The sequence below is a fragment of the Polypterus senegalus genome, chromosome 10 (genome assembly GCF_016835505.1).
Source record: "Polypterus senegalus isolate Bchr_013 chromosome 10, ASM1683550v1, whole genome shotgun sequence".
Taxonomy (NCBI): domain Eukaryota; kingdom Metazoa; phylum Chordata; class Cladistia; order Polypteriformes; family Polypteridae; genus Polypterus; species Polypterus senegalus.
In genome coordinates, this window is record NC_053163.1 from 57,279,100 (window position 1) to 57,306,822 (window position 27,723).

The 27,723-nt window shown below is 39.9% G+C and overlaps 1 pseudogene; it reads left to right on the plus strand.

The window, feature by feature from the left end:
- Window positions 1-1,616: 1,616 nt before the first annotated feature.
- LOC120538174 overlaps window positions 1,617-27,723 on the plus strand; it is a 110,701-nt pseudogene continuing 84,594 nt past the window's right edge.

A 27,723-nucleotide genomic window follows, 5' to 3' on the forward strand; every position in this document is an offset into this window, starting at 1 on the left:
CATTTGAACGTGGCTGAGATAATAAAACTGACTAAAAAAAAAAAAAACAAAGCTAACCTTTACAAGTATCGTAAATTACACAGGCTGTTGCAGACTGAAATCAAATGTACGTCGTATGTCGTATGTTTTTATTCTAAAATAGTAAGACTAAAAGCAGTTTACTTCTCAAAAAGGAGCGGTGCAGGATCAAACTCACAACCTTTTGATTACCAGTCAGCAGCTGATTCTATTGCGCCACAGAGGCAGTCTTAATAAATGGGTGTCAATATCACATGTTAAGGCGGTTTTTTATTTCTGCAGTTATATTTTTGAACAAAAGCACAATTGTTGTGTTAGATTTGTACCTTTTGTGAAAGTATTTCTTTGATACTACAGGCTTCATACATTATATAGTGTATGCCTACATTTTGTCATCTACTACTAGAATATAAAAAACATTTCTGTTTTGACAATGTGTTTACACAGATAGAAAACGGAACAGACATGAAATGCGTGTGTTCCAAAACAACTATCTATTATTTCCACTCTAAAACTCCACTTCACTCCCAGAAAATCAATCAAGGCATGAACTGGGAGAAGTTTGTGCACGTTCTAAGTCGGTGGGGGGATGGAATAGCCGGCTGCTTGCAGCCTGATTTTATGAGCACATTTAGATTACAAAAGACGCTGGTGGAGAGCTGTGAACGATTTTAAGAAGCGATTTAAGGTGGGACAGATTTACGAGTTTTTTATTAGGCTCTGGTAATTCTAGTGTTAAGAATTGCGTAGGCTACCTGTTGTACTACAAAATGGTAGTTCAAGCAGCACTTAACAGTAAATAATCTAACAGGACAATGACTGACTGAAACTGAAACGCTACAATAAAGGTTCACATCGTCATTCTGCATGTTTATAAGGCGCTGATTGGCTGAAACTCTTTCTAGCAAATTGTCTCAAATTGGTAGTGCCGTATAGAAATCAGAAATGAAAAGACACATTTAAGCATGCTGCACAGTAGTTTGTTTTTCTACAATACAAATTCAGTACGACACCAGGGTCTCCAAACACACAAATATGAACCTTATTACGTTTTACAGTGAAACTCTTTACTTACACAATATAACTAGGGACGTGTGCCCCCTGCCCGACTATGGTGGCCCAACCTTCCCTCAACAGCTCGATTCACTCGCTATTCGTCCAAGCTGAAAATATTGTTAAATGGAGGAATTGAAAAAAAAAAACATTCACAAGTGGAGGATCAACGATGCGAGCCCCTGGTGTTTTTACTGAGAGACAGTTGCAACACCATTGAGCCATCGAACCGGGATAATTCACGAGCTCTGCACAACTGAACTACTACTACTGCTCTTACTGTGGCGGATGTAGAATGTGTTGTTTGAGATATACACGTTAAATTGGTTTAATGTTGTTATATGGTTATATAACAATATATCTTTGACACTATGTATCAGACAAACTCCGCCATTGCCGGTCCCAAGACCAGATGAAAAAGGAGGAGGGTTGGGCGTTGGGCTAGCAACCCCACCCCATAAAACCACAACACTATAGAAACGCCAAAAAGAGAAACAGAGACTAACTTCCTGGAAGATGAAGGATCTCTGACAACTCGGAGACGCATGACGCTAGATGGTGAAAGCCGAAAGGAAACCACCGAGCCGACTACCCTTCTTTCGACCAGGAGAACCCTTATCGGTGCATGGAATATCAGGACCATGTACAAGACAGGCAAGACGGCACAGGATGAAAAAGAACAACCTGATCATGCTGGGCATCAGTGAAACCAGATGGACACAAGTCAGACAGAGGAAATTAACAACAGGAGAGCTGTTGCTGTACTCTGGGCATGACGAGAGTAATGCACCCCATACGCAGGCAGTAGGCTTCATGTTGTCTAAACAAGCACAGAGGGCACTGATTGGATGGGAGGCACACGGCTCCAGAATCATCACAGTATCCTTCAGAACCAAACACAAGAAGATAAAACTCAACGTCATCCAGAGTTACGCTCCAACCAATGACTCTGATGAAGAAGATAAGGACCAGTTCTACGACAGACTACAGAAAATTGTAGAGACATTTCGAGCCAGAGACATCGTCATCCTTATGGGAGACTTCAATGCCAAGATTTGACCCGACAACACAGGATATGAACAAGTCATGGGGATCCATGGTCTGGGAGTAATGAACAATAATGGAGAGAGATTTACGGAACTGTGTGTGCACAATAACCTGGTCATCGGAGGTAGTATATTTCCTCACAAGCGGATCCACAAATGTACCTGGGTACCACTGGACAACTTGACAGAGAACCAGATTGACCACATCTGCATTAGCAAGAAGTTTAGAAGATCCCTTCAGGACGTTAGAGTTAGAAGAGGAGCAGATGTGACTTCCGACCACCACTTAGTAGTAGCCAGCATTCAGCTGAAGTTGAAGAAGAACTGGAAGGAAACAACACAGTGTAGAGTGAAGTATGATGTCAGCCGTCTAAAGATCTCCAGCGTCAGGGAAGAGTTTGGACTACAGTTGAAGAACAAGTTTAAGGTGCTACAAGAACTGCACCAGGAAGAGGAAGGAAGTAGTTACAGATCAGTTGGCAGGCAGTAAAAGAGACACTGAGAACAGCCTGTAAAGAAGTGGTTGAAATGAAGAAACATCATCACAAAGAGTGGATCACAGCTGTGACCTTGGGAAAGATAGAAGAGAGGAAACAGAAGAAAGTGGCAGTCAACAACAGCAGGACTAGGGCATCAAAAGCTAAGGCCTAAGAGGAATATGCAGAAGCCCATAGAGCAGTGAAGAAGAGCATTAGGAAGGACAAGAAAGACTACATAAATGGACTAGCAGCTGAAGCAGAACAGGCAGTGTACAACGGCAACATGAAGCAGCTGTATGACACAACTAAGAAACTATCTGGAAAGTACAACAGGCCAGAGTGACCCGTCAAAGACAAGGAGGGAAAGGCCATCACAGGACTAGAGCAGCAGATGAACAGATGGTCTGAACATTTTGAGGAGCTTTTGAACAGACCAATACCACCAAACCCTCCAGACATCAACCCAGCCAACGAAGATCTCCCCATTAATTGCGGTAAGCCGACCAGAGAAGAGATCAGGAAGGCCATCACCCTGATGAAGAACGGGAAGGCAGCTGGACCTGACGACATACCAGCAGAAGCCCTGAAAGTAGACCTGGAAGCATCGGTGGAGATGTTGTACCCCCTTTCGAGAAGATCAGGGAGGAGGAAGAGATACCGACTTACTGGAAGGAGGGTTGCCTAGCCAAGCTTTCAAAAAAAAGGGGACCTCAGTAACTGTAACAACTACAGAGGCATCACACTTCTGTCAGTGCCAGGCAAGGTCTTCAACCGGATCCTCCTAGAACGGATGAAGGATGTCGTCTCCACAACTATGAGACGAGCAAGCAGGCTTCCGGCAGAATCGATCGTGCATGGACCAGATTGCAATGCTGAGCATCATAGTCGAGCAGTCCTTGGAGTAGAACACACCATTGTACATCAACTTTGTCGACTATGAGAAGGCATTTGATAGTGTGGAAGCTCCTCCGGCACTACAGCATCCCAGCCAAGGTGGTCAACCTGATCAAGAGCTCATACGAGGTGTGGAAACCATACCCCCAAACACAGACAGACTGACACCAGGATGTCCAAAGCACACTCCTTTATTTTTCCAAAGCACCACAATGCCTTCTTTCACCAATTCTCTTTCCTTTCTTCTTCTTCTTTCTTTCTCTCTCTCTCTCTCGACCTCCTTCCTCCTCCTCACAAGCTTCGTCTCCTTCCTCCCAACTCTGGCTCGTCTGCTAGAAGGAGGCGGCTCCTTTTATCATGGCCCGGATGAGCCCCAGGTGCTCCCCTTGACGTCACTTCCTGGTGTGGCGGAAGTGCCAGGAAAGCACCTGGAAGCACTCCGGGTCTTCTTGGAAGTATTTCCGGCAGCACTTTCTGGTGTGGCGGAAGTGCTGCAATCCAGGATTCCCTTACTGTCCGGGCGCCCCCTGGCAGTGGCCACGTCCTCTCAGGAACGTCCCAGGTCCCTCCTTGTGGCCCCCAGATAGGCCCGGGTGGCTGCCCTCTCGTGGCCGAGGAGTAATACTGTCCATGTCGGGAACTATCCAGGCGTCCCGGCCGGGAAGTGTCCCCAGACATCCGTGACAGAGGGAATAACCTGCAGAGTGATCCACCGAGGGCAGCTTACCGACAGCTTCCAAGTGAAGACGGGAGTCCTTGTTATCCCCGTTCCTCTTCCTCATTGCTATCACCTGGATCATGAAGACATCCACCAGTGAACGCAGGAATGGAATCCAGTGGACCTCGTGGAGCCAATTGGAAGACTTAGAGTTTGCAGATGATCTTGCACTTCTCTCCCACAGTCAGCAGCAGATGCAAGAAAAGACCAGTGTGTTGGCAGCCACATCATCACAGGCTGGACTCAACATTCACATGGAGAAAACCAAGATTCTTAAGATCAATTCCAACAGCAACGACCCAGTCACACTGAATGGAAGTTCCCTGGAGGAGATACAGTCCTTCACCTACCTGGGCAGCATCATCAACCAGCAGGGTGGAACAAATACAGACGTCAAGGCAAGGATCGGCCAAGCAAGAGCCGCCTTCATCCAGCTCAAGAACATCTGGGCTTCCAAAGAACTGACCTTGACCACCAAGACACGTCTGTTCAATGCCAATGTGAAATCAGTACTGTTGTACGGGGCCGAAACCTGGAGGACAACCAAAACCACCACCCAAAGAATCCAGACATTCATTAACAGCTGTCTCAGAAAGATCCTCCATATTCGCTGGCCAGACACCATCAGTAACACCAACCTATGGGGAAGGACCTGCTAACTTTCAGTAGAAGCAGAAATCTGGAAGAGAAGATGGGGATGGATAGGGCAAACCCTACGTAAACCGCAAACTAGTATCACCAGACAGGCTCTCAGATGGAACCCCCAAGGAAAGCGGAAGAGAGGCCGTTCAAGAAACACCTGGGGCCTCATGTATAAACGGTGCGTACGCATAGAAATGTTGCGTAAGAACTTTTCCACGCTCAAATCGCGATGTATAAAACCTACACTTGGCGTAAAACCACGCACTTTTCCATGGTACCTCATGCCTTGTCGTACGCAAGTTCTCCGCTCGGTTTTGCAAACTGGCGGCACCCAGCGTCAAAGCAATGGTACTGTTCTTGTGTGATTACTCATTATTTTCATGACGCGGCTTTATAAACACACAGAAACTAACCGCATATTGTTTATTAGTGTAATGCATCTGATTGTAATTAACTCGTAACAATATAATGGTCCAGGGAACAGCCATAGTATTCCAAATACCATAACTGCTTTAGCGTTGTTACTCTCACTTCTTCTTCTTCTTCTTCTTTCAGCTCCTCCCGTTAGGAGTTGCCACAGCGGATCATCTTTTTCCATATTACTCTCACTGCACGACTCGGAGTATTTATATCACTGTATCTGAGTGTGAATCACAGCAGCAGCTGACCGGAAAGAGAATTATCGGTATACAGCTTCAAGGACACGCTGTCTCAGCCACTGCAAAATGTTTTAAAGCCTTTCCTGTACGGACCTCGCGGTTCAGAAACAATTTAATCCCAAGAACTTTAAATGCACTCAATCAATTGCTCCTTGTAGAACGGTTTGTACTTATAAGTACAATCACCACACTGTAAACTTGTACTACAGTTATAATATCTCACAACCTGGGCCACTTTATAAAGCGTATTTACATATGATGACGATATCATTTTAAGGTGAAATGCAGCAAAATATGTTTGTTAAATTATACACATAAAACTTTAACTTCATTTAAATAATCTATATTCTTCACTGGGAGTGTCGTGAAGGATAGAATAATTAAACATGCACTACGAAGATATTTCAATGTTCTTTAAACGTTTTGAAGAATCGTAGCTAAGCTTACAGATGGCTTAACTTCTATTACAGAGCTGATTGTGTGGCGATCGGTTACTTGGGGAAAGAAAAGCAAGGACTCTTGGGGCGGCCACGCCAATATATATTGAATATAAAACAGAAAGAGAAAATAACAACACAGCTAAAAACGCAGCGACAAATTTCGACAAAAGATAAATGCTTGTCATGAGCACGAGGCTCATGAAACACATGTTTAATAATGTGCTTTAGCTCCTATCATCATGAAAATGACATCACGTATACATCTCAGTATTTTAGTTATTCAGAGAGCTGTAATATCACAAATGTAATGGACTCTGTGTCCAGTTGGAGGAAGAGAGCCAGTTTAAGAAGCAAGTAGTGATTCACACACATAGATCACATACGAGTAGAAGATCAAATACAAAACAAAGCATTTAACGTGCTACTTTAATTACAATGTAATTTTGAGAAACTGGTTAATTAAACGGTTTTAGGATGAAGTTTATAATGTTCTACTAAATGACAAAATAAACTACGTGATTAAAGTGGAAAATTCGAGATTAAAGTTGACATTTCGTGCGTTTTCCCCACCGTGTGCCTTTTTTCTCTGTACCCTAATAAGCTTTCATATGACACTCAGACAGTGGGTTTACAACTCTTCTTATCACGGCAACTTTGATATGTGACTTCTTTTTTATTTCCGGCACTGTGCGATTTTGTGAATGTGAGCTTTTCAAGTTTCTCCAACACGCTATGTCACTCGATCAACTTCATTTTGTTGATTATACCACGGTTTATTTGAACAAATAGTATGTTTTTCCTTTGCCTCCACTTGGTATTCGCTGAAATTCTTATATTTTCCCCGTGCTTTTCCCATTGTCTTTTCACAGAAGGCTGTGCTTAAGGGCGATTTATATTGATTTGCATATTCAAATAGGCGTAATTCTGGGAGGATTTGGGGCGTTACAAAATGCGCGTGCACGAGCGTTAGTTTTCACGCTGATCGGGATTTATGTAACGAAAGAACGTGGAAGTTGGAGTACGCACAGATTCCTGCATCTGGATTTTTCTGTGCGTAAGCACATTTCGGCTTTTGTGCTTACGCCATGTTATAGTGCGAGTTCTACGCACGGCGTTATACATGAGGCCCCTGGTGACGCGACCTCGAGGCAGACATCACAAGGATGGGCTACACCTGGAGTCAATTAGAAAGAATGGCCCAGTACAGAAATCTCTGGAGATCTACCTTTTGCAGCCCATAAGTAAGTAAGTATCAGACAAAGGAAATCACAGCAATCCACAAGAACAATAATTACTTCTCAGCAACTACCTGAATTGTAGTTTAACTATATTAACTGAAGTGTGTAATGTCAATACAAATTACAAAATATAACTAGAGAGTTAAGTGTCAGATAGACTTTCAAAATATAGAAGTCAATTCCTTTCAGTGTGCTGAGGCTTCACAAAGATTCAGTGACCAGTGACCATGTCTGCTCAAAGCCCTGTCATGATCCAATCTCGGTACTAGGCATGTCTGAGGCTTCGGAGCCCTGTCATGATCTCAGTAGTACGCATGTCTGAGGCTTCAGAGCCCCGTCATGATTGTCTGAGGCCTCGAAGCCCCATTCGAAGCCCGTCATAATCTCAGTACTACGCATGTCTGAGGCTTCAGAGCCCCGTCATGATCTCAGTACTACGCATGTCTGAGGCTTCGGAGCCCCGTTCGAAGCCCGTCATGACACAATCTCAGTACTACACATGTCTGCGCAAAGCTTCAACTCATTGTTTATTCATCGAGCTCCCGTTTGAAATACATATGGCATCAACAGAGTTATAAAACTCAACAGAATTCCCATTGAAAATAATGTTTGTAGATGATCAATACATGTTAAATGATTGTGCCAAATTCCAACGTGGACCGGTAGCGAGCAAGGCGAGAACACTAGTAAAGATATATCAAAAGGAAATGGGCATCTTGTTTTATGTCTATAACAAAAAAATTTATTTGAGTAATGATTTCAATTGTTTTTGTAGTTGTTGATGGCGAGTTTAGCGGTTTAAGTTTTTAAATATTAAATTGATAAGGTGGAATGTGCTCTTACTTTGAGTGTTTTCTACATGGTAAATGTGTTAGTAACTGGGATTGCGCCTCTATTACTGGAAGATTACTTAGGAATGATACAGACTGGACAACTATAAGTTTAAGGAAATGTTTTATTATTGCACTGTGCTGTGACTAAAAAACTTTTTACTGATCGCCTGTCCAGAACTTGAAGATGAGTTCATGAGGGAGGAATGCTGCTGTTAAAAGCAAATGCTTTTTCAACAGCAGGTCCAGATATGTTTATCCCGCTGCTTTTTGTTGCCTCAGCACTCAAGAGGATCTTTAATGCCAACCTTGATCCATGCACTGCTCACCTTGGAGTGTCCCATGTGTGTCTGTGTGCCGGTGACTAATCTGCGCTGTGTCTCTCAGTCTCTCTGATGTGCTCTGGATTGACACCTTTGAATGTTTGGTGCAGCAGAGCAAATTCAACTTGATCTACCACAGTGGGTTTGTTATCACCTTATTCCAGCGTTTCTCAACCTTTAAGTATTTGCGACCTGAGTTTTCATAACAGTTTTAATCTCGCACCCCCCCAACATGTTTTTGAAATGTAGATGCACATTTTATTATACCTATTTAACTTTTATCAACATTTATCTGACTCTATATTTATTGTTCTAGTATCAGAATGTAGTTTAAGTTAATTTGTTTTGGTTTCAACAGATGTTTTTTTCATATTTTTGATTCTTGATTTCTTTTTTTCACATCTTCACGCCCCCCTTTTTGTTACTTCGCGCCCCTAGGGCACCCGCCCCACAGGTTGAGAACCACTGCCTTATTCAAGGAGGGGTTCATGGACGTCAAATGGCAATAATATGAAATGGATTAATGTAAATACTTGAGCTGCTGTCCGCAATTAGACATAGCATTTTGATGGTGATTTTGAGTAGGGGTGATTCCCGAACTGATCTCTTATGCGATCCTTCCACAGTATCTCTCAAAATTACTTAGTTCAAATTGGTTATAAAGGTTTCAATTCTGATCATTTTTTTTATTATTGTTAATTTTGATGATTCTTTAAGTCGGATCAAACTCGAGCTAGCACTACACTCAGAATTTTTTAGACATTAGACACTAGAAGTTGCTGACGAACCCTTCTTTTTGTTGTCAGTCTGTAAGCAGCAAAAAAATAAAAGCAATAAGGGTTGTAACAGACATCATTGAAGTGGATCATGAGTTTGTGTAACATTAATGAAAATGGCCAGGAGGGGTCACTAGAGAGGTGAGTGTCAAATGCTTCGAAGCTTCGATACGATTTCCGACACAATTGCTTCAAACGTTTTGATGCTTCGTGAGGCTTCACTCTGCCCATCACTACTAATAACAAATTCACTGGGCTTTCTAAAATTGATCTGTGAAAACTCCTAAGAGGGTGGCATGGTGGCGCAGTGGTAGCGCTGCTGCCTCGCAGTTAGGAGACCCAGGTTCGCTTCCCGGGTCCTCCCTGTTTGGAGTTTGCATGTTCTCCCTGTGTCTGCGTGGGTTTCCTCCCACAATCTAAAGACATGCAGGTTAGGTGGATTGGTGATTCTAAATTGGCCCTAGTGTGTGTTTGTGTGTGTCTTGCAGTGGGTTGGCACCCTGCCCAGGATTGGTTCCTCCCCTGTGTTGGCTGGGATTGGCTCCAACAGACCCCCATGACCCTGTATTCAGATTCAGCTGGTTAGAAAATGGATGGAAATTCCTAAGACATCTTTTCTTTTGTTTCACATTCTTCAGGTATGCACTACTATTTTACTATGTTGCTTTTTCATGTATATGTGAATGTATCTAGTTTATTCCACCACCCAATGACAGGGGAGTGGGGAATAATAACGGATGGACCCACGCCTTAACCAGTCTTTGCAAGATTCCTTCTCCTCATCTTTTATTTTAATATGCAGTTGCATTTAGCCTCTTTACACAGTTTTTGTGTGTCATTACAGCTTCATTTTTTATCTTTATTTATTCAGAGAAAGTATTTTTGTTAATTAAATTGTTTCTGTTTATTTATTGTAAGATATTAAATTATTTATGAATTTTAATTTATTTAGCTATTTTTTGTTACTAATGTTATTAAAAAATATTTGGTAAAGTTCAATTTGCTTAGTTTTTTTAAATGTTCCATAGAAGCACTGTACAAAATAATCATTACAACCATTAGGCACTTGACTTAGATATATTTAACCACAGAAAAATGTAATTGCAAAAAGAAATATATAATAGAAATGGTCATGTGGCCAAAACAGAACAGTAACATTTCTGTGGGGGAACCTCTCCCCTTAACTCCCTAAAATTGATTCCCCATTTCTATCTGATTTCCGTTGGAAATATAGTTAACATGTAAACATACTAAATACACAAAATATACTGCTTACAATCAACAGAAAAAAGCCCTAAAACTCAACAGTTATCATGCAAATGCTACATTATAGGTTTATAGAGACATTAGTGAAATTTAAACTTACATGAAATGATTAACATGCAACACATCACCACCCTCCAGTGACATGATTAGTGAGAAGAACTGCCTAATCACAAAACTTGCATCTTTCTTACATGACAAATCTCAGATCACAGTGTATGCAGTTATATGAAAAGCTAGTACAACAGATAGTGAAAGGCTTTATATAAAAGATAGAAAATTAGGCAGGAAATTTACGATATAATAGAAAAACACAATAAAATAAATAGTGAAAGGCTTTCTTTGAAAGGTAAACATGAATTCCAAGATAATTGAGGATACGCTCATTTGTCTTTAAAGCTGGTTTTGTAACCATTTTTGAAATCAGGTGTTACGGAAAAAAAATCACATCATTAGATTTTTGGCATGTGCTGTTGTGAGATGTATGCCTGCATTATTAAATGAAGGAGGCATTAGCCAGTTAACAATACTTACTCAAGAGTAATATTTAATGCAGCAGATTCTAATTTAAAAAGTCACAAACCACTGATTCTTTAATTTTCCACATCTCTTCCTTCTTTTCTTACATTTGTCCCAACTTAAAGGCTATCTTTGTGAAATTGTTTCAGAACTCCTGTAAAAGAGCCTTTGTTCTGTTGATTTGATGGCACCCATCATAAGTATGAGGCACTCTTTATAACTTAATTCTTTCTTAGGAATGCCTACACTAGATAAACTGAAAAGCTTACATTAAATAAAGAGATTGTGTCTCATTTACAGTAACACATACACTTTATACTGAAACACTTCCCCCTTGGACCTTGTCTCATACATTACTTGCTGAAATGTATACAACATACTGTATACTAAGATTTTCACTGTGGACAAATATTTTAAATACTAAACATTTTCTTACTTGATTGTAAAAGACTTATGTGATACATACATTTACATAATGTGTATAGTGTAGGCAATTAAGTAACAGCTAAAAAAAAACCTAGGTTGTTGTATGTGTGATTTATACCGTAATCTTCCTTAGGATCTATGTCTAGGCCAGCACGAGTTTGTTACATCTGCTGTGTTGTAATGTAATGTTATTTTATAGATAGATTCCATGAAAAACTGACAATTCCTTTGTCAATCATGTAATATCATTTTGAAAATCAGGGAATGTAGCATAGGAAACAGCCGGTCCTGGCTGTTATTACAGAAAACATGTTTAATCACACTCTGCTTAAATTAAATATGAATGATATACAGTAAATTCCAAAACTGAGTCACTATATTGCACTGTGGAGTGTGTGGCTTTCACGTTTGACTTGCATGCATGCCAGGATATGGTCTGTGTGTTTGAGGATTTCAGTATAAGCTATGTATGTTTCTGAGAGAGTTTTTAAATTTCAGTTTACAAAACGTGTATCACCACAGAGTGTATACAGCTCAATTTATAAGGCATGTATTTCGGTATTCAGTAAAAGCATTTCAAGATGGAGTGCATGAGCAGCCAAAAATGCATTATATCCTAAATGTCACCTCATACATACATGATCAGTCTTCACTGCTTATGGCTGAGAGATAATCCCGAGTTGGACTAACTGAACCATACTGTGATAGTTACTTGTACCTGGAGACTGCCTCTCATTTGATTTCATGTCCTTCGAATGTGTGTGGTGGATGTTAAGTTTATCACACTTTGGTTGTTACACTAATCAATTACTTTACCTTAAAAAAAAATTTTTTTTATCAGCATATATTCTCATATTCTTATATTATTATTACTTACTTATTACTTATCATTACTTAGTATTACTAGGGCGCTAAATGTTTATGTTTTATTGTGCTTAGTTACGTTTTCCTCCTCTTTTTTCTTTTCTAATTATTTCATGTGTACCCTAAATGAGACTGTTCAATATCATACCCTTGGTTTGCTGTTATTGCTATTACTGCATTAAGACTTGTTATGCTTGTTTTGGACACATCTTTAACACCATCACCTGGGTTTATTATCTGGGGATATCATCTTAATGCACTAAAATTGATGAAGATTATATGTATATGTGTATGTGTATGTGTATGTATATGTATGTATATATATATATATATGTATATATGTATGTATATATATATATATATATATATATATATATATTAGAGTGCAAAATTCTTTTTTTTTTTTTCTTTTTCCTCTTTTAAAGACTATATTGGTAACAGATATCTCTATCTTTTAACCTTAAAGCGCCACTGCATGGGGGCTTGATGTGCTTTGGACGTGCTCTGTCTCTGGGTATGTCAGAGGACTGGGACTGCATGAAGTGGGTTTTAGCCTCACCTGGGGAGGCAAAAGGGAGGGTGGGGGTTAAGGGGGTAAGAGAAAGAGAGCAGGCTTGATCTATATCTAATCTATCATCTCAATCTTTATAATTATAACTATCAACGTAATAATAAGCTGCATGGCAACAACTCTTGGGGGAATAGGAAATTAAGACCTAAACTATTTCACTTCCAGTTAAGACTATAATATGACACCAAAAACTCAGAATCAGTGTCTCCATGATGGGACAGTTAACTTCGTAAGCTGGAATGTTAAAGGCCTGAATCACGAATTAAAGAGAAAGAAAGTACTTTCTCACCTAACAGGTCTAAATGCTAAAATAGTATTTTTACAGGAAACCCACTTACTAAGTAAGGATCAGTTCCGGCTGCAAAAGACTGGACTGGCCAAATGTTCCATTCTAGTTTTACAAAGAAAACTAGAGGGGTGGGAATTCTCATACATAGAACAGTACCATTTGTAGCATCAGATGTAGTATTGGATCCTGAAGGGAGATATGTGATGGTCATGGGAGACTTATCTAACTGTAAAATGATTTTGATAAATGTTTATGCACCTAATGTTGATGATAAGGAATTTATACAAAATTTATTTGCATCCATTCCCAATCTGAACACTCATAAACTTATAATGGCTGGGGACTTTAATTGTGTTCTAAATCCACTTTTAGATAAGACTTCCTCCACAGGGGGAACGGCAACTAACACCGCAAAGATAATTACAAAGTTTATAACTGATCACAACTTATCAGATCCCTGGAGGTTTTTAAACCCAAATTCAAGAACATATTCTTTCTACTCACCAGTACATCATTGCTACTCAAGGATTGATTACTTCTTTATAGATAATAACTTCTTGCCTAAGATTAAATCTTGTAAATACGATGCTATTGTTATTTCAGACCATGCTCCGATGATCTTGGAGCTGAAATTACTAAGCCCCATACACTCACCCCAGATGGCGTCTCAATCCGCTTCTATTAGCTGACGAGAATTGTACTGAATTTATATCCAAACAAATTGAATTCTTTCTAGAGACAAATACATCCCCTGAGATCTCTGCAGGAATACTCTGGGAAACTCTTAAGGCCTTCTTAAGAGGACAGATTATCTCATATCTTTCCCACAGAAATAAATCCGCAAGAAAGTAGCAGAGATAAAAGCGAAATTACTAAAATAGATGAAGAACATGCCAGACTACCAAGCGAGACTCTACATAAGAGGAGGCAGGCTCTACATTCAGAATTAAACCTCTTGACAACTAAAGAAACCGAACAACTAATTTACAAATCCAGACATCATTATTATGAACATGGAGAAAGCTAATAAGCTTTTAGCGCAACAAATCCACAAGCAAGATGCATACGCAACCTCGGTAATTACTAACACGAACGGAGATAAAATCATCGAACACAAAAATATAATGTACACTTTTAGAGACTACTATAAATCCCTATATACTACTGAGTTTAAAGAAGACAATATACAATCTAATGCATTTCTGGATAAATTACAGATACCACAAATTGACGCTATTAGTGTGGAGGAGCTCGATAAACCTCTGTCATTATCAGAATTACTGGATGCTATAAAGTCACTCCAAGGTGGAAAAGCAGCAGGCCCTGACGGCTACCCTGCAGAGTTTTACAAGAAATTCTCCGCTCAGCTAGCTCCCTCCTATTAGCAACATTTACAGAAGCCAGAGATAACCAATCTCTTCCACAAACCTTTCGCCAAGCACTAATCACTGTCTTTCCAAAACAAAATAAGGACTTATTACAATGTGCATCATACAGACCAATTTCACTTCTGAATAACGACGTTAAAATACTCTCTAAAATCATAGCTAGAAGGATGGAGAAAGTGCTCCCCTCAGTAATATCACAAGACCAAACTGGATTTATTAGGGGCCGACACTTATCTTCAAATCTTGACGCCTGTTTAATGTAATATACTCACCAACTAAATCAAACACCCCAGAAATATTATTATCATTGGATGCAGAAAAAGCATTCGACATGATTGAATGGAAATACCTTTTTACTATTTTGGAGAAGTTTGGGTTTGGCCCGAACATTTGTGCATGGATTAAATTACTGTATACTAACCCAGAAGCTTCAGTTTGCATCAATAACATTTGCTCAGACTACTTTAAACTAGAGCGTGGCACAAGACAAGGATGCCCTTTGTCACCACTGCTGTTTGCAATTGCCATTGAACCACTGGCAATACATTGTCGAAATACTGATCAGATAAAGGGGATTAGCAGAGAAGGACTGGAACAGAAAATCTCATTATATGCAGATGACATGGTACTGTATATATCGGACCCAGAAAATTCTGTGCCTGCAGTCTTAGCAGCACTCACAGAATTTCAAAAGCTCTCTGGTCTCAGAATTAATCTGAATAAAAGTGTACTCTTTCCGGTGAATTCGCAAGCATATAATATTAGATTAGACACCCTTCCTTTTATCATTGCAGAACAGTTTAAATACCTCGGGGTAAACATCACAAGTAAACATAAAGCTCTTTATCAACAAAATTTCGTCGTCTGCATGGAAAAAATTAAACAAGACTTGCATAGATGGTCAACCCTTCATCTCACACTAGCTGGAAGAATTAACACTGTTAAGATGAATATTCTTCCTAAGCTCCTTTTTATTTCAAAACATACCAATATACATTAATAAATCGTTCTTTAAGCAATTAGATTCAACAATAACCTCATTTATTTGGAATTCTAAACATCCACGCATCAAAAGAGCGACCCTACAAAGACAAAAGGCAGAAGGCGGCATGGCTCTACCTAACTTCCAGTTTTATTACTGGGCGGCAAATATACAGTCGATAAGAACCTGGACACAAATAGAAGAACATACACAGGCATGGACCGCAATAGAAGTAAAATCCTGCAGTACTTCTTTGTATTCCTTGCTTTGTGCTCCAATAAACACACGTTATCGGCAATACACTAATAACCCAATTGTGCTCCACTCACTTAGAATCTGGAACCAATGTAGAAAGCATATTAAGACGGAGAAGCTTCTTTCTGTGGCACCTGCAAAAGAACCACCTCTTTCAACCCTCACAAACATATGCAGTTTTAATATCTGGAAAAATTTGGAATTAACTTGCTTAGAGATCTTTATATAGACAACGTCTTTGCATCCTATGAACAATTACATTCCAAATTTAACATTCCAGCTACAAATTTCTTTCACTATCTTCAAATCAGGAACTTTGTTAAACAGAACCTTCCAGATTTTCCTCATCTTGCACCCTCATCCACGCTGGAAAAATTATTGCTCAATTTCAAGGAGTTAGACTCCATCTCTACAATATATAAAATCCTTTTACAATCCCTTCCTTTCAAAGATCCAAGAGGACACTGGGAAAATGACCTCTCAATTAATATATCAGAAAAGGAGTGGAAAGTAGCAATGCAGAGAATTCACTCAAGCTCCATATGCAAAGCATACAATTATACAACTCAAAATTATATATCGAGCACATCTGTCTCGACTAAAACTCTCAAAATGTTTCCAGGGCATGATCCAACCTGTGAACGTTGCAACCAAGCCCCAGCCTCACTAGGTCACATGTTCTGGGCCTGCACCAAATTAACATTATTCTGGACAAAAATTTTTAATTACCTCTCAGACAGTCTTGGACTCACAATCCCTCCTAACCCATTAACAGCTGTGTTTGGGGTTCTTCCAGAGGGTCTTAAAGTGGAGAAAGACAAACAAATTGTGATTGCATTCACTACACTGTTGGCACGCAGACTTATTCTGATAAACTGGAAGAACCCAAACTCTCCTCTTTTAAGTCAGTGGGAAACTGATGTGTTATATTATTTAAAATTGGAAAAAATCAAATACTCAGTTAGAGGATCTGTGCAGACTTTTTTCAAAACATGGCAGGATCTAATCAGTAATATTTTGAAATGATTTATAAAGCACAGAGAATTTGTTGATTTAGGTATTTTTAAAAGCCTTAAATTTTACACGTTTGGCTTGCTCTCTCTCTCAAGGGTGGGGATCGATCTGTTCTTAGCATAATTCTTTTTTTTTTTTGTAAAACTTGATTGCTATGTATTGATTGTAATAAAATTAATAAAATAAAAAAAAAAAAAAGTTTATCACACTTTGGTTGTTACACTAATCAATTACTTTGCCTTAAAAAAAATCCCATGAATGGTACAAATATAAAGTTTGCTGATTCGTATTCAGCAATGAAGTACACCGTTTCACTATGTGTGTATGTGTCTGAGATCATGTTTGACCAATGTAGATGTTTTAAATGCTAACTAAATATATTTTATTTTGGAACAAGCATATGGAACACTCCATCATTGATGACTTGCTACAGGTACTGTGACAGCCTGCACATTGTTTGCAGCTTGGTTCGATTATCACTCGCTAAAGCTACTGTTGGCATTGCCTGATACTCTGGACTCCCAAATCTCAAAGATATACAGGTTATATTTTCTGAATATTCTAAATTTGTCCAAATGTAAGTGTGTGTTAATTTGTATCACTGCAAGCATGGCGCCTCATCCAAAGTTGGTCCCTGTAAGGAGCCCAGTGCAGCTGAGATGTGCACCCGTTCCCGGAGTCCATGATCAGGATAATTAGTACAGATAACAAATGGAGAGCTGAACAGAAACTGTAGCCATGTCCATTAGAGTAAGAGGATGAATAATACGTATATGTTAATTTGTCAGGGTTGTATGGGGCTGTATTAAAAAGCAATAATCTTGCCATTATTTGAATTTATTTATTTAAAAATGTGTGAAATTACAATTTATAAAGATTACAATTTACAGCTGACTTGGTCATTTTTTTTTATTTCTAAACTGTTTCTTAAAAAAGAATTAAAACTGACAATTAGAAATGTTTTTTTCTTTTTTGCATTGAAAGGGCAAAAGGAGCTGCCTGCTTAAGGTTAAAACAATATGAGGTTTTTAAATAACAGGCATAACTCACTGAGTCTTGTGGTGAAATTCCAGCCTTGATAAGCATCTGCAATATAATTAAACAATATGGTCTGTGTGTCCAGTCCCTCTGGCTTTGATGTGATTGGTCTGTTTGGTCTTCGTGATGTGACCAAAGTGTAAGTGCAAGTGCCAGTTGCACAAGGGGGATTAAAGGGGCACGCTGACAGAGTTGCCTTCAAAAACAGAACATATAAAACCAGACAGGAGATGAGAAAGTTGCCTCATAAATAAGGACAGAGTCTGAGAAGCAGGCTTTACGGGAACATGCTTGAGAAAGGGAGCACTGATGAAGAAACATTCAGGTAAATAGAGAGGAGAGGTACTGTAGGTACACGTAGGGTAAGGAACAGCAAATATTTTTTAACTCTTCTGTTACTTGTCTTCAACAAATACCATGGCTTGTACAAAAAAAACAAAAGACCTGCTTAATAGATAGATAGATAGATAGATAGATAGATAGATAGATAGATAGATAGATAGATAGATAGATAGATAGATAGATAGATAGATAGATAGATAGATAGATAGATACTTTATTAATCCCAAGGGGAAATTCACATAATCCAGCAGCAGTATACTGATACAAAGAAACAATATTAAATTAAATAGTAATAAAAAAAAAAAAAAAAAAAATTAAAATTAGCATTTACTCCCCAGGGTGGAATTGAAGAGTCGCATAGTGTGGGAAAGGAATGATCTCCTCAGTCTATCAGTGGAGCAAGACAGTGACAAAAGTCTGTCACTGAAGCTACTCCTCTGCCTGGAGATGACACTGTTCAGTGGATGCAGTGGATTATTCATGATTGACAGGAGTTTGCTTAATGCCCGTCGCTCTGCCACAGATGTTAAACTGTCCAACTTTACTCCTACAATACAGCCTGCCTTCTTAGCAAGTTTGTCCAGGTGTGAGGCGTCTTTCATCTTTATGCTGCCACCCCAGCACACCACTGCATAGAAGAGGGCACTCGCCACAACCGTCTGGTAGAACATCTGCAGCATCTTACTGCAGATGTTGAAGGATGCCAACCTTCTCAGAAAGTATAGTCTGCTCTGACCTTTCTTACATAGAGCATCAGTATTGGCAGCCCAGTCCAATTTGTCATCCAGCTGCACTCCCAGATATTTATAGGTCTGCACCCTCTGCACACAGTCACCTCTGATGATCACAGGGTCCATGAGGGGCCTGGGCCTCCTAAAATCCACCACCAGCTCCTTGGTTTTGCTGGTGTTAAGATGTAAGTGGTTTGAGTCGCACCATTTAACAAAGTCCTTGATTAGCTTCCTGTACTCCTCCTCCTGCCCACTCCTGATGCAGCCCACAATAGCAGTGTCATCAGCGAACTTTTGCACGTGGCAGGACTCCAAGTCATATTGGAAGTCTGATGTATATAGATTAAACAGGACCGGAGAAAGTACAGTCCCCTGTATTGCTGAACACAATGTCAGACCTGCAGTTCCCAAGACGCACATATTGAGGTCTGTCTGTAAGATAGTCCACAATCCATGCCACCAGGTGTGAGTCTACTCCCATCTCAGTCAGCTTGTCTCTAAGGAGCAGAGGTTGGATGGTGTTGAAGGCGCTAGAGAAGTCCAGAAACATAATTCTTACAGCACTACTTCCTCTGTCCAAGTGGGAGAGGGATCGGTGTAGCATATAGATGATGGCATCCTCCGCTCCCACCTTCTCCTGGTATGCGAACTGCAGAGGGTCGAGGGCGTGGCGGACCTGTGGCCTCAGGTGGTGAAGCAGCAGCTGCTCCATGGTCTTCATCAGAAGTGGACGTCAGGGCAACAGGCGGAAGTCATTCAGCTCACTAGGACGTGATACCTTTGGGACAGGGGTGATACAAGATGTTTTCCAAAGCCTTGGGACTCTCCCCTGTTCCAGGCTCAGGTTGAAGATGCAGTTCCAACGCACATGCCTTCAGCAGTCGTGGCGATACACCATCTGGAACCGCTGCTTTGCTGGCATGAAGTCTTTTCAGCTCTCTGCTCACATGGGCTGCTGTAATTGTGGGTGGGGATGTCTCACCTATGCTGGTATCAGCAGAAGGATGGTTGGAGGATGCAGTACTCCGAGGTGAGAGGGGTTACTGTGATCAAACCTATTAAAGAAGTTGTTCATTTGGTTTTGCTCTCTCCACGTCTGTCTCGATGGCGGCACCCCGCTTCGAGCTGTAGCCAGTGATAATCTTCATCCCATCCCACACTTCCTTCATGCTGTTGTTCTGCAACTTCTGCTCCAGCTTTCTTCTGTACTGCTCTTTCGCCGCACTGAGCTGGACTCGGAGTTCCTTCTGCACGCGCTTGAGCTCATGCTGATCACCACCTTTAAAAGCCCTTTTCTTCTGGTTCAAAAGGCCCTTGATGTCACTTGTAACCCATGGCTTGTTGTTAGCATAGCAGCGTACTGTTCTTACTGGAACTACAATGTCCATACAGAAGTTGATGTAATCAGTTGTGCATTCAACAGCCTCTTCAATGTTCTCACTATGTGACCCAAGCAATATATCCCAGTCTGTAGTTCCAAAGCAGTCTCTCAGAGTCTGCTCTGCCTCAGGGGACCACTTCCTGAATGAGCGTGTAGTTTTAGGTAGCGCCCTCACTCTTGGTTTGTATTGAGGCTGAAGCAGAACCAGGTTATGATCTGCTTTCCCAAGCGCAGGCAGCGGGGTGGCGCTGTATGCGTCTTTAACGTTTGCATACAGTAGGTCGATAGTCCTGTTTCCCCGAGTGTTACAATCCACATACTGGGAGAAGGCAGGTAATGTTTTGTCCAGCATTACATGGTTAAAGTCTCCAGCGATTAGCACAAGTGCCTCAGGGTGCTGCGTTTGTAACTTAGCAAGCGGAATGGATGATGTCATTCGCCATCTCGCGTTAAGCGAGGGGGATGTAAACAATAACAACAATCACGTGTCCAAACTCTCTGGGCAAGTAATAGGGACGCAGACTTACGGCCAACAGTTCGATGTCCCTGCAGCAAGTGGAGATTTTAACGTTTACATGTCCTGAGTTGCACCACTTTGTATTGACATAGAGAGCGAGTCCTCCTCCTTTCTTCTTTCCACAGGTACTTGCATCTCTGTCTGCTCTAACTGTGCTAAACCCGGGTAGCTCCACGTTAGCATCTGGGATGGTAGTCGTTAGCCAAGTTTCACTAAAACACAGCAAGCTGCATTCTCTGTAGGTTCTGACATTTTTCACCAGCACAGCCAGTTAAAGTCGATCTTATTTGGTAGTGAGTTTACATTTCCCAGGATCACAGAAGGCACCGATGGTTTATAACGCTATTCTCTCTATTTTATTCTCTCAAGTTGTCTCGATTTAATCCTATCTTTTATCTTTGCGCCGGCTCGGCTGTCCCGATATCGTCTTCTTACCTCGTCAGGTAAATAAGGAACCACACCGGCATAAGCATTTCTTCTCAGTGCTTTACGCTGACTACTTGAATAGGCGATTCTCAGAGTGTAAAAATCCATGTCAAGTAATAAAATAGTAAAAAGTGTCCAGGGAGCAATTCCACTTAAAAGAAAGTGGTAGAAGTGATCAGTAAAATAGAGAAAAATAGAGATAAAAAGGTAAAAAGATAAAGGCATATACGGAGCTGCTGGAAAGGCTGCCACTCGGATGCAGCACCGGAAAATGTCTTTGTTAAAATCAAAGCATATTTGCCTGTAATCTAGACTGTTACATAGTGGTAAGTACTGCAGCTTAGGCATCAGGACTTGAGTGCCTCGCCGGTCGTAGTGTGGTAGTTTGCACATTCTCATTGGGAATTTTCTCTGGGCATTCCAGTTTCATTTCTCAAAATTGCTAATTCCAAGTTAGCCCTGTGTGAGTCTCCCTTTATCCTTCAATGGACTGGCATCTCATTCAATATTGTTTGTTGCTTTGCTCCTAGCAACAGCATTCAGGATTATGCGGATTTAAAAAAGGGACTTGAACTTCATGTTGTTTTGTGACTGATTTGTCTTGTTGTCATGTCTTTAGTTCAGATGCTAAGATTTCTTTTCATTTTCACTAGAGCCATTGTAGCTTTTTGTGCACCAACAGCAAAACATTCATATGTTTCTTTTTCTTTCTTAGAACTGCAGAACAATACAATACAATACAGTTTATTTCTGTATAGCACTAAATGACACAGGAAGTGCCGCAATGGGCTTTAACAGGCCCTGACTCTTGACAGCCCCCCAGCCTTGACTCTCTGAGAAGACAAGGAAAAACTCCCAAAAAAACCTTGTAGGGAAAAATGGAAGAAACCTTGGGAAAGGCAGTTCAAAGAGAGACCCCTTTCCAGGTAGGTTGGGCGTGCAGTGGGTGTCAAAAGAAGGGAGTCAATACAATACAATACACAGAACAGAACAATTCCTTAATACAACATAATAATAAAAATTTTAGAAGTACGGAGCATAATTTAACAGTAGATGATATCACATAATTAGATTTGGATATTTTTAGAGTCCTAGAGACCTCATCCATCAAGCTGCCTCCCCCATTTGGCCATTCCACGGCTGAAACAGTGCTGGGCCAGCCAATCCGATGAAAGGACCCCTCTTTCCCATGATTCCTGTGATCCTCCATCAGGGATGACTTTGGCAGGTGGGCAGTGGTACCAATTGCCACATTTGAGTACCGAGAACAGAAACAGAATAGGTGAGGGTTAGTATTCAATTATAACTATCATGTTACTTATGTTATAGTGCTAATGACTAACAACAGAGATGCAGTCTGTACAGTTAATCAGCCGCTCTATTCAGGATATGCTAAACTGAAGCAGTGAGTCTTCAGCTGGGATTTAAAGGCTGAGACAGAAGGGGCATCTCTTATAGAAGCAGGAAGACCATTCCACAGTTTAGGGGCCCTGTAACTAAAAGCTCGACCTCCCACTGTTATTTTATTAATCCTTGGAATGATAAGCAGACCGGCATCTTGAGATCTTAATGTGTGCTCTGGATTGTAAATCATGATAAGTTCAGACAAGTAAGTCGGACCTTGGCCATTTAATGCTTTATATGTTAAAAGGAGGATTTTGAAATCTGCCCTAAACTTAACTGTGAGCTCTTCCATGCTACAGTATTTCTAAGGTCCACAGATTCAAAGAAATGTACTGCTTTTATAACATTCGTAATTTCCTCCTGGCCATTTTAGCTGCAGGCTTACTTGCACCATAACAGCCTGCACGTTTAAGCCATATACTTAACAAAAGTTGAAGGTAACTGAACCTCAAAAAACAGCACAAAATGCACAATGATGCCAAATGCAGGAAAGTGTGAGTAGAGAATAATGGGGAAGGTGGTTGACCACAGAACCGGGGAGACCTGGGCTAATTTATGCTTACTGTAGACTGTGTTGATGTATTTTATATAACTTATGGAGCAAGATTTGTGTCACCACACAGTTGAAGCACCATGTGTACCTATAAGAGTTACACTTCCAATTGACAATAAATCTAAATTGAACTCATTACACTTCATGAAACATCAATTTAAAACCTTAAATTCTTTTAAAGATTCCATGCCAGTGGTCACCCAAATGTACTTACAAAGGTTCACAGTGGCAAGCAACAATTAACATTAACAGCTTTCCCTCGGATGCGTACCATTATAAGAAAAATACAGAGGAAATGAAAAACACCACAGAGTTGTAGAGGTGTTGAAAATACAGATTATACAAAGTAGCTAAACTGCTCTTGTGGAGAACATCATCGAGAAAAAGACAGCAATTGAGGACAGTGTGTTTGAGTGAGTTAATCTCATTAATTCCTTAGATTGCTTCTCACCAATAGAAATTTATAAGTTCATAATATTATCAGGCAATTCAGCTTTTATGCTCTTCAGACATTATAAAGTTATTATTTGTAGTGAGGTTAAATCAACTTCAAATGTTTGCTAAGTAATTTTTATATTACTGAATAACAAACTTCCTGTAATGTCTCTTGCAGCAGTGCGTCCTGCTGTATCCTCTATGTATTGTATTCCCATAGCTGCAGGTGCTTTCTGTGGTCCATGTAATGCGGGAAGCTATTTTTTATTTTGTGAAAACTGGTAAAGAGGAAGGGATTAATGCATATGTGTACAAAACACCAAAAACGATCAAGATAAAAAAGAATATATGTGCCACACAAATCACAATCTTTCTGATTTGCTGTCAGTCACAGTACCCTCTGTGCTCTCCAGCATCACAGACCAGAAGTATGATGGCAAATTACAACTGTTAAATGCAAAATGAGCTAGCAGTCTTTCCAGGTTTTTTTTTACAATTAACCTTATTTTCAATGAGGTTGTATTTTTTAGAATTTCTTGTCAGTTAATCAGTGAGTCAATCGAGGATATGTAAAAATGGCATAAATAGAAAACTAATACATACTGTACTTTGTCTAAACTGTAAAATCTTTTTTGAATTGAACAAAAAAGGAGAACAGGCAATAAAGCACTCAGCTCAAGGCCAGATTAAGACCCCTACAGGCCCCTGGGTGTTTTAGCTCTTTAACAGAGAGCTGCTCACACTTTTAACAATGCAGCACACGGACACGGAGTCGTTTAATGCAGCACGGTATTTGTAACACTTCATTACAATTTGAGACTCGATCATTTAATCAAGCAGGGGGTCACTGTTGGTCTGGCAGCACGTAGATACTAGATTGTTTACTTAAGCTTGACCATTTGGCCAGTAGAAACTCTGTTGTTTCATCAGGCATGTTGGAAAAAAAGCTTCTTGCAACCATGACAGCCCTAACTAAACTTATTTTTTATTCAATTAAAATAAATTTTCTGGTAACTCTTGAAAATAATATTGATTATTACTAAAAGATTTTAATACCTATATTTTTTAAAAACATAATGAAAATCATTATAACGTTAACGTGACTGGAAATAAAGAAAGATTAAGATAAGCACCAAAGAAGAAAAAGGTTTATATATACCCAAATGTAAATGGTATGCAAACACAATAACAGAATCCAGCTTAAAGACAGCAAAGGTGACATTTGGCCTTTTGCAAACTGGCAGAGAATAAATGAAAGCAATTTTAAAGCAAGTGTGGTTACTTGCTTAATAAAAATTAAATAAATTGAGAGAAATTCTATTGGCAAACAATCAATGTCCTTTCAGATAGGAATTCAAATGAGGCAATCTGGAGACTGTTTTATGTATGCCAGAGTCTGCACACATGAAGGTACTAGGTATAAAGAACAACATAAATTTATAGAGTTATTGCTCAATAATAAAGTCAATGCGCAGTCAATTTAAATACCATGTAAAAATAACAGGAAAGACTGCTCTGTCGGTAACCTGCATTACAGAGTTAAAATGAGTTAGTAATTGTGATGTCAGATTTGATATAAGCTTTGTTGAAACAATGCTGCTTGAAGGCTCTGCACTTTACTGCAGGCAGATTTTTAAATGGGCTTTCTCAGTTGAGTGGCTAGTGCTCATTTTCTATGCATTTTCTATGGTGTTTTTAAAGTAAAGTAATTAAAGTTTATTGTGAAAATTATTTGGAAACATATTTTCAGCTGTTTAATAATCCCTGTAAAGATATTGAGAAGTCATTAAATATTATTAATGTGAATTGTGATTCTTCTGGTAGATTTGTTCATAACCTTCACTATAGGTTTTAGGATTCGATTCGGTCCTCGAGTTCTTAGGCCTGTGCTGACCAACTTTGTTGTTTGCCCCATTTCATCTGTTAAGTCTGCCCCTGAGGCTCCAGAATGTGCTGCCACTGTGGAAAATTACCGGCATTGTTCCTGTTCAAAAGTAGGCACCTAAGGAATACAGACCAGTGGCAGTTACATTTCACATCATGAAGACCTTTGAGAGACTGGTCCTGGACTCTATGAGTCCTCTAGTGGTAGATCACCAGGACCCACTGATGTTTGCCTATCAGACAAAGATTGGCATGGATGGTGCAATTATCTGTATGCTATACAAGGCTTATTCATACCTTGACAGGGCTAGCAGCACTGTGAGGATTGTTTTAATTTCTCCAGCACCTTCAATACCATCTAGCTATCCCTGTTAAGGGCTAAATTCTAAGATATACAGATGGAAGAGCCCATGGTGTCCTGGATAATGGAGTAGCTGCCAGTTAAAATGTGAGACTTAATAACTGTGTTTCTCATATTGATTTTAGCAATACTGGAGCACCACAAGGAACAGTGCCATTTCCCTTTTTCTTCACTATGTGCACCTCAGACTATAAATGTAACATCAGGTCATGTCACTTGCAGAGGTTTATATGGGGGATGAGTCAGTGTATATATGTCTGATGGAGAACTTTTCTTCATCGTGCAGAAAGAATTGTCTGCAACTTAACATCAGCAAAAGCAAGGAACTGGTCATTTACTTTTGCTGCACCAAAGAGCTGCTACACTCAGTTGCTATTCAAGGGGATGATGTAGAGGTCGTCCACTTGTACAGGTACTTGGAAGTCCACAGCAATGACAGTCTGCACTGTTCTCATAACACAGTGGAACTATATAAGAAAGGGAAAAATAGAGCAACCTGCTTTTCTTAGAAATCTGCGTTTCTTTAATGTGGGTAGTGACATCCTCCAGGTCTTCTACAACTCAGTGATGATGAGTGCAATTTTCTATGCTCTGGTGTGCTGGCCTGATGACATCACTTCCAGAGCGGCCCACTGAATCAACAAATAATTTGTAAAAGGACAGACCCAGCTATGGGACATACTCTGGAAGGCTAAAATAACAGAATACAACAACATAGTCCACCTTGAGAAGTGGTGTTATTTCTCTAGAATTATAAATAACAATGCTAGTAATCCCAGAGTCTCATTCTCTACAATTAATCATCTGCTAAACCCAGGTCACTCAATGTATCGCCTCCAAAAAACTTACATGAAACTTGTGAGGCTTTTGCTGTATTTGTTAATCACAAAATTAATGATATTAGAAATAATACAGTACATCTTCCCAATACTGATCCTCTTAAACCCCGCTACTCCATTTTAAACAAATTAAATTGTTTTGCCTGGAAAGATTTACCTGATTTATCTACCCTCTATATATAAAATCCTAAGCCCTAAAGTGTAACGATTTTTTGTCACCTTTTTGATTTCACATTTATAGTCACACTTTAAAATTGGGCTTATTTTGAAACCTACATGCTGTATATATGTTTGGTATCATTCTTTTCAGAATTTATCAAACTTTAATGTGATGTTGTTAGATTTTCAGATTTTTATTCCATTTTTAAATTATAATCTGAAAAATAACAAAAACTCATTACCCGCGAGACAAAACTTTGTGCCAAAAGATTTAACCATGTCCAGGGCCGGAGTTAAAAGACAAAGAGTAGGACAGCTGCTGTGCAGGCTTTTAAATGTTCGAAGTGCCATGTGAGATGCAGATCATGCGACATGGCAGCTGATCGATGAAAGAGGAGGCAAAAAAAAATCACCGTTTAGGAGGGGGTTTCAGAGGAGCGACCGCATCTCCTTGGGGTGCATTTAGCCCCCCTCTTCACAACAAGAGCGGTGGAGAGACAAAGTGGCTGGCGAGTAGCGCTGGCTGGGGTGGTTGGCGAGCGAATCGAGCAGGGGGAGCAGGCCACATTTTGGTTATTCCACACAGCTGATCGAGTGATCATTTTAAAGGTAGAAGTCAGAAATCCATGAGAAATTATTTACTTATATGCATCGATGTGCCAAGAAAGACTTAGCAGTCTTGCTGTCCTATCAAAAGGTGAACTTCAGCGTCAAGTGAATATTGCAGGTGTCATTAGTGACTTTGCAACTGCAAAAGCTTGGAGGGGGATTCTGTAAAAATGAGTGCAATGAGATTGGACCTGTTATTTACTACATGTGTTTTAAATGACACTAAAAAGATTTTTTGTTGAATTGAGTTTGTAGTGTTACAAAGCACAAGCTAATAATCTTTTGCATTTTGGCTTGAAATGTAAAAAAGTTTTACATTTGTGTTTAAATGCTTTTGTGGAAAAGGAAATGGTAGAA